Genomic DNA, 8,206 nt, shown 5'->3' with positions numbered 1-8,206 from the left:
TAAGGTCTGCACAATTTGTTCATTCCGATCCCCTGCTTACTCACCATTCCTCCAGCTTGGCCTGTTATGCCAATAGTGATTTTTACTTCCATTCTGAAAGCACGCGTAGTTAATTAAGATCGCACGAGCTTCTGATGATTTGGATTACACAACAAGATCAGCAGAAAACAACATTACATGCCGATGCCGTACGTAATCTTGAATTACTATCATTAAATAAAAAAACAATATGTTTTTGGATCACCACCAGCAGAAACTGATAACCTGACATAAACCTTTTACCTAGATAACTACATGAAGCAAGTACAGTCGGGGCCGGCCCCATATGTATTCATGGGTATTCAGTTGAATACCCAAAATTTCTGGTAGAAAAATTTATATATATAGTGTATAGTATGTATATGTATCCATTAAAAAAATAGCGCGCTATAGCAAACGCCGCGACGCTATAGCGCGCCAAAGCAAACGCCGCGACGCAATTTCACTTTTTTGCGCTATTGCACGCTATAGTGCCGCTAAACACATTTAGCGCCATAGTGCGCTATCCATACGCTATTGGCAAAATTGCCGATTTGATCATTTCTTATGATAATTTGTGTTTCTTATGATAATTTCTTATGAGAATTTGCCGATTAGCTTATTTCTTATGATAATTTGCAGTCCACTTAACAAATAGCGTGCTATAGCGCGGCCATAGCACCGCTATAGCGCACTATTTGGAACACAGCAAGCTAACACTACTGGGTGTAGCTGCCGCTATAGCGATAGGGCCGCTATAGCGGCTGCTATAGGGGCAATAGCGGCCAAAACATGGAAATGCTAAATTCGATAACACGCTATTTAAATCATGGATATGTATAAAAAAATAGGAAATAACACTACAAAACACAGACCTCCCAATCTTCTTTTGCATCTTGGGCTCAAATGCCCGCTACCCCTCTCCTCACAGCCCATTTGCAGCAGCCCAAACAACTTTTCCCTCCCCTCAACCAGATCGACACAGCCCGTCGTCTCCCTTCCCGTGACTTCGTCCTGAGCTCCGCCGAAGCCCCCACATAGGCGGCGAACCCTAGCGGCGGCTGGCGGTAGGCAGAGGCAGGGCCGCTGACGGCCGGGGCGGTGGCTTTGGTGCCTAGCGGTGGGCCTGAGCACCTGGCGCTGGCTAGACGCATCTGCGGTAGTTGGCAGGGGCGGAGGGCGGCTCTGCACGGCGCAGCCAAGGCGCTGCAGAGGCCGGCTGGCCGGCCGCCGGTGCCGGGTGCAGCTGCACCTGCACTGGCCAGGCAGCACACCGGCGGGCGGCGGCGCGCACGGTGCATCTGCGCCAACGCCTCAGCCCTCGCAGCGCCTTGGTCGTAGCGCAATAGAAAGGTGAGCACACAGCGTAGAGCAACTTCGATTGGCCATTGCTTGTTAATTTGTGACAATTCTAGAGCAATGGAGTGGCCGGAGTGATTGCAATTTTTGGGTTCAAATCATGACGAGGAAGAAGAGTGACAATTATGCCAAAAAAATATTTGCCTTTTGAAATTTTGAATACCCAAACCTCAAATCCTAGCCCCGCCCTTAGTACAGTTCACAGGCACAGTGAACCGCAAGTCCCTATATATAGAGATTTGGTATCAATGGCTTCTTCTATATCACCAACAAATTAAAGCCATACCAAATCAAGCAAAGCTGAAGCATTTCGCCATGGGGTCCATTCAGGAGCAACACAGCAGCGCTGGCGGCCACCAGGCCTTGCTTGATGCTCAGCTCGACCTCTGGCACAACACCTTCGCGTTCATCAAGTCCATGGCGCTCAAGTGCGCGCTCGAGCTCCATATCGCCGACGCCATCCACCACCACGGTGGAACGGCCACCCTCACCCAGATAGCTACTAGCGTGGTTGAAGCCACTCCACCCCTCCAAGCTACCCTCTCTACGGCGCCTCATGCGCGTCCTCACCGTCCCCGGTATCTTCAGCGCCGCCGCCGCGAACCCGGCCGAGGACGATGGAGATCGCGTCGTGTACGGCCTGACTCCGGCGGTCCCGACTTCTGAATCGGTTCGGTACACAACTTAGCTCCCACCCTAAGCTTGATCCTCCACGAGATGTTCGTGTCACCATTCCTCGGCCTCGGCACCTGGCTCGAGCACGAGCTTGCCAGACCTGGCCCTCTTCGAGATGGCGCCACGGGAAGGCCGTGTGGGACGTGATCCTTCACGATGCGGACCATCGGCACTGAGGGCACGGCGCGGCGGCGCAGGCCATCGCGAAGGCGTTCCCGCACATTGAGTGCAGCGTGCTGGATCTGCAACACGTCGTGGATAGTGCTCCTGCTGATACCGGGCTGAAGTACATTGCCGGCGATATGTTTGAGAGCATTCCACCGGCAAACGCCGTCTTTGGCTCGAGCACGAGCTGCCAGACCTGGCCCTCTTCGAGGTGGCGCACGGAAGGCCGTGTGGGACGTGATCCTTCACGATGCGACCATCGGCCCTCTCTTCAATGCGGGGATGGTCGCGGACAGCCGCTTCCTCATGGACATCGCCATCAGAGTGCGGCCATGTCTTTTCAGGGGATAAGCTCCCTGATCGACGTCGCCGGAGGGCACGGCGCGGCGGCGCAGGCCATCGCGAAGGCGTTCCCGCACATTGAGTGCAGCGTGCTATCTGCAACACGTCGTGGATAGTGCTCCTGCTGATACCGGGCTGAAGTACATTGCCGGCGATATGTTTGAGAGCATTCCACCGGCAAACGCCGTCTTCCTTGAGGTACAACATGTGAGACATGCATGCGAAAATTGGGTAGCGGATGGATGCACTAGTTTTTATTGATACGTTCTAGATTAGTACATTACAGTAAGTGGTATTTCTTGGTATGATTAAAATGCTAAAAATTAACACTTTACCTCTGGCAAGGACCATGAATAATAGAAAATCTCACCTTCAATGCTCAGTACTCCCTTCATTTCAAATTGTAGTTCATTTGACTCCAAGTTTGACCACTCGTCTTATTCAAAAATTTGTGCAAATTATCACTTTTTTTATTGTGGATTGCTTTATCAATACAAGATCTTCAAGAATGGCTTAAATTTGGCAATGTTTGCACAAATTTTTTGAATAAGACGAGTGGTCAAACTTAAGGTCAAAAAAGTCAAACGAACTACAATTTGAAACGGAAGTAGTATTATTTATGTTGTTAGATAGCATATTTTCTTGACATCCATTTTCTTTTTGCTTATTTCAGTGGGTTATGCATGACTGGCGTGACTCCGAGTGTATTACAATATTGAAGAACTGCAAGAAAGCTATACCTACACGTGATGCGGGTGGAAAAGTGATAATAGTAGATGCCGTGGTTGGTGCAGGGTGTTCAACTCCAAAGCATAGAGAGACACAAGTTTTGTATGACCTTTTCATTATGGTTGCCAATGGCATTGAGCGAGATGAGCAAGAGTGGAGAAACATAATTTTAGAAGCTGGCTTCACTCACTACAACATTATACCGGTTCTTGGTGTCCGATCTATCATTGAGGTGTACCCGTAAAGTTAATAAACAGATAAATAGTACACATGGAGTGAATTTGTAAGCTAGCCAACTGAGCATGTGTGACAATCCAGGTTTTATGGGCTGGAATCACCCAGTTAAAAATATAGTTTTGTATTTAAAAGTTTAAAACATAATTGCCATAGCAAGGGTATTTCTGTGATTTTAGAAAAGTGCAGAATCCTTTTTACATAGATTTACTAGACAAATATAAACCTCTTGACAGTCAGTCAAGAGCATCCCTACCAAAATGCCACTAATTTCTACGCAGTTCAGATTTTTCCAATGTCACAATATCTGAAATGCTCGGAGAAGTCAACATTCGAGCGCCTCCACTAAACTGTACTCAACCTCATCGTAGAAGTCATTGTCACTACTAGTATTACAACTGAAGAAGCCTTTTGTTGCCAAGGTATTTCTTCCTGAGAAGATTGAAGCAAACATTTTCATCCCCTCTTTCCCGCTTAAAGATCCATTTTTCCAGTATGCATTCATTCATCACCCTAGTATTTGTAAATCCTAGCCCTCCAAAGTCTTTGGGAGTCATCAAAGTGTCCCATTTAACCATATGATATTTCTTTTTCAACCCTAGACCATGCTTAAAAAAAATCTTCCCATGCAGTACCATCTTACTATGGATCTCATCCTTTAGTAAGTGAATACCCATAGAATAGTTTGGGACTAAACTCAAACATAATTAAATTAAGACCATCTTCCCTCTAGAAGACAGGTTACAACATTGCCATGTTGGCAACCTCTTCGAGATCTTTTGGTGTATGTAGGCTAAGTCTGACACACACATGTGTTGTTACTTAACATGACTCCAAGATATTTCATAGGAAAATTCCCTACACTACAGTTAAATAGATCAGCAACCCTGTTTTGTTCCACCTCATCCACCCCAAGCACAAACACCTCATTTCTTTGATAGTTGATGGATATCTCCAATGCACAAATTTGATAGACGACAGATACCAGTAGCAATGCAAGAATACCATATCACATCATTTTAATGTAATGCCCTGAGGGCTCAAAAGAAATGTAGGATCCGAGAATAAGACATTCCAATCTTTCTAACTCACATACTCGCTGAACAGCAGAAATACCAAATTCAAAAAGTTGATTTTATATGCTAAGCATTATAGAACAACATCTATCTTTATAGTCTGCACACCTAACAAATTCAATAATAGTCAAAACAACTCATCATATATCAGTCGTGAAAAACTATCCATAGACAGTAGGCGCCACAAGATTAGACCCTCAGCTTTTTAATTAGCTTGATAAGCTTTTGGGAATTGTTTTACCCCGACTCTCCTTGTCTTTGATGTATGCTAACACCTTCTCGAGTATTTCCACGAAGACCGCGGATACTTGATCTTTGGATTGCTGATTCTGCACACCTTGAGCATTAATGATAGTCTCATGAAGACTTAACATTGTCTCATAGTGATCTTGGAGCTCCTCATTCTTGGTCTTATGAAAGTGAACTCCATGGTAAAGGCAACTGGAGTAATTGTCACGTAGAAAAATAGTCATAATTTGTAATAAACACTGTAAAAATCAAATAGAATGCAAAACTCCGCTCAACTCACCGTATGCAGATGAACAAGCTTCAGATGCTTTATAACAAAATTAAAAAGAGACGGGGCCTTTGGTGGCTACAAGACTTGGCCTCATTGCCCCTAAAACTCAGGTATGAACACTTGCACTACTAATTGCCAAACTGAACCTAATCAAAAGCTAAGGATTTGGACTCTTAACCAACTAGGAGCCAGCTAACTCGACTCTGACCTTGTCTAACACTATAACAAATGGAAAAAGATGGATTGAGAAAGAACAAAAAAAGCATAAAAATACCTTCTGTTCTTTCAAGACCCGATTGGGGTTTCCATGAGGAAAGAAGCCAAACTCAATATCACCATAGTTTGTCTGCAGGTACAGCAGAAGTGTGATGATCAGAACAGGAGCAAACATTACCAATAGTTACAGTAAATGTAGTTAGTACAAATGATTACCATTGATTTGTCAATCTCTTATCTGGTATCTTGAATATGAAATGAAACAAAATATAGACAGTTTCTAAAATTAGAGCATACTAAATTCTGAAACATCAAGTCCCTCAAAGCTTCCACCCTTTTTAGTGACTGAATCGTTTGTGCACTATGGGTGAATCATCTATGGGGACAGATGACATAAAACAAGTGTTAATACGCAGCTTTAAGTATACTATTCGGCTACTTCCATGCCATGTAGAGGTGAAGCTTTTCTGGAAGATGAGTCGTTTCAGTCACTGTCTAATAGAAGAAATTGAGAAAATCATATGTTTGAAGAAACGGACAGCTTGCAATCAATCTACAACTTAAGCAAGTTGACCCACACCATTGGGTTGCAATCATATGTCGGGGGCGGCAACCCAATATCGGTTGCTGCTCGTCATCTCCCTGCTGGGAGCCGCTTATTCTCGTCGGCGTTGGCTGCATCTCTGCATTGGGAAGGATATTTTTCTTCTCGATTGAGGATTGCAGGTGTGCCTTATCGTCGTCGTGGACTGCCCACCACTATGTTGCCTCACCACTTCTGGGACTTCGTGGTAGATTGTGTGGAGTTAGGCTTTGGGGGTCATGGGTGATGGTGAAAGCTTTGCTCGACATTTGCCGACACCAACAACGGCTCCGTCCATGGATGTAGCTCAACTCGTTGGGGGCGTTGTTTTGTTATTGCCACCAAACTCATTTGTTTTTTGATAGGTGAAGACTTGGTCCGTTCTTCACAGGACGGACGGACGATGGTGGCGTCCTTGACGTCATGTTCTTCTTGAAGGCATCATCTTGCAAGATCTCCACATCCTTACTCTCGCTAGTCTCATTAGTTAGGCAACTTGTATAGGTTCCATAGTATTTTTTCACTATCCCTGCAGGTCTTAGTCATTAGGTCGTTTTGGTGTGGTGGTAGTGTGGATTTTTTTTTGATGTTGCTATATGTGTCTCTTGTAACTTTACGCTTTGAGGACTCTCTTGAAGTGTGTCATTGTAATTCCCTCTTTTCTTAGTGAAATACGTGCTCAAACACGTTCTCGAAAAAAAAGTTCTTACTGCTTTTCCATCTATCTGTTGTGTATTTATTTTCTATTTGCTCATATGAAGCTACACTTCTTCTTAGAGAACTTAACACTCGTAGTTGACATCATCACCTTCTCAAAATATGACTAATCCTGCCCCTTTTTTTTCTTTCCCTTTGTGTTGGTAATAGTTTTCCCCTGTAAGTTTTTGTTGTTAAGTTGTGGTGCTTTTATCCATGGCTGTCCTGATTCACTCTAGATTGCACACTATCCTATTTTCTTTTAGTTTAGAATTATTCCATAAAAAGTTAGATTGCCAGTGCAATCTAACTACAGTTAGAGTCACTTGTTCGTGCCATCATCATCAGCAGTGGTATTTGAGATATTAAAATTATGACTAAGGGCACATCAAGGCACAGCAAACGCTATGGTTTAGCTGCTACTTAGCTACTAATCCAAAGTGAATTATTTGTAATATTTATTCTTCATTTATTTGCTGGTAGCTTGATCAGAAGAAAATGCATGCATCTTTGCACTATTCTTCATATTTACAATGTAGTAAATTGTAAAACTTGTATTTTGTTTCATAGGTTTTTTCACCTTGAGCTGTTTGATGTTGCACCCGCAAGTGAAGGTCTTTAGCTTGCTGCATCCAGTCCAGATGTTGGGCATCGCTATCTGGTGAGTTCCTCTATCATAAAGGTACAGTGATAATTTTTATATAGTTTATTGTTTTCTGCGACACCACACAACTACTCATGCAAGACTATTCTTTGAGCCTGAAGTTGTGGAAGTGCACCAATAGTGGTTGTGCCCGAAGATGTGGAAGTGCTAATAGGGTGAGGTGGGTGCCCTATTCTTTGAGCACATTATTGTGAACATCGGAGTGGATGAATATGACACTTTGGTTACACCATTGTCATATCTCTATTCGTGCTGCTTTGCTGGATCACTGGTACGCCATATCCTACATCCATGTTATCTGAATAGGTGGACAGACTAATGGCATCGTATTCCTGCCTGCCGGCCATATGGCATATATAGATGGAGACGCTTTGGTTACACCATTGTCATATCTCTATTTATGCTGCTTTGCTGGATCACTGGTACGCCATATCCTACATCCATGTTATCTGAATAGGTAGACAGACTGATGGCATCGTATTCCTGCCGGCCGGCCATATGCCATATATAGATGGAGATGCATACATACATTTCATCAACTGGCTATTGCCACTACATACGTAGATCAAAAGTGTATCATGTAGAGAATTATTGGCTCAGTTAGTGCTAAAAACTCTAGTGAGACAACAATATGTGCTTTGCCTTAACTTGCAGCCTACTTGGAACACTTTTGCATTGGGGTTTTCGAGCTATATATTTCGATATACAATTTTCTAGCTTTTCTCCTATGCATTTACTTGCAATTTAGTGGCATCGAAGCCTGCTAAGATACAGTAGCAAGTGAGATTGATAAAAAAAATAATGGTAGGTGATATCTAGTCATATCTCTCCTCAATGTGGAAAGTAATCTGATTAGAAAATAAGTTTGTCTAATTGCATGCCTCCTCTCTCATCATCAACGTGGAATGTAATCTAATTAGGACATAGTA

The 8,206-nt window shown here is 43.7% G+C and overlaps 1 pseudogene; it reads left to right on the top strand.

Annotated features, from left to right (window-relative positions):
• The first annotated feature begins 1,638 nt into the window (after positions 1-1,638).
• Positions 1,639-3,532, top strand: LOC120646361 (annotated as a pseudogene).
• The last annotated feature ends 4,674 nt before the right edge of the window (positions 3,533-8,206 follow it).

Source organism: Panicum virgatum, chromosome 8K, assembly GCF_016808335.1.
Source record: "Panicum virgatum strain AP13 chromosome 8K, P.virgatum_v5, whole genome shotgun sequence".
Classification (NCBI taxonomy): domain Eukaryota; kingdom Viridiplantae; phylum Streptophyta; class Magnoliopsida; order Poales; family Poaceae; genus Panicum; species Panicum virgatum.
The sequence above is the reverse complement of the archived record's forward strand: the minus strand, read 5'-3'. Positions and strand labels throughout refer to the sequence as shown.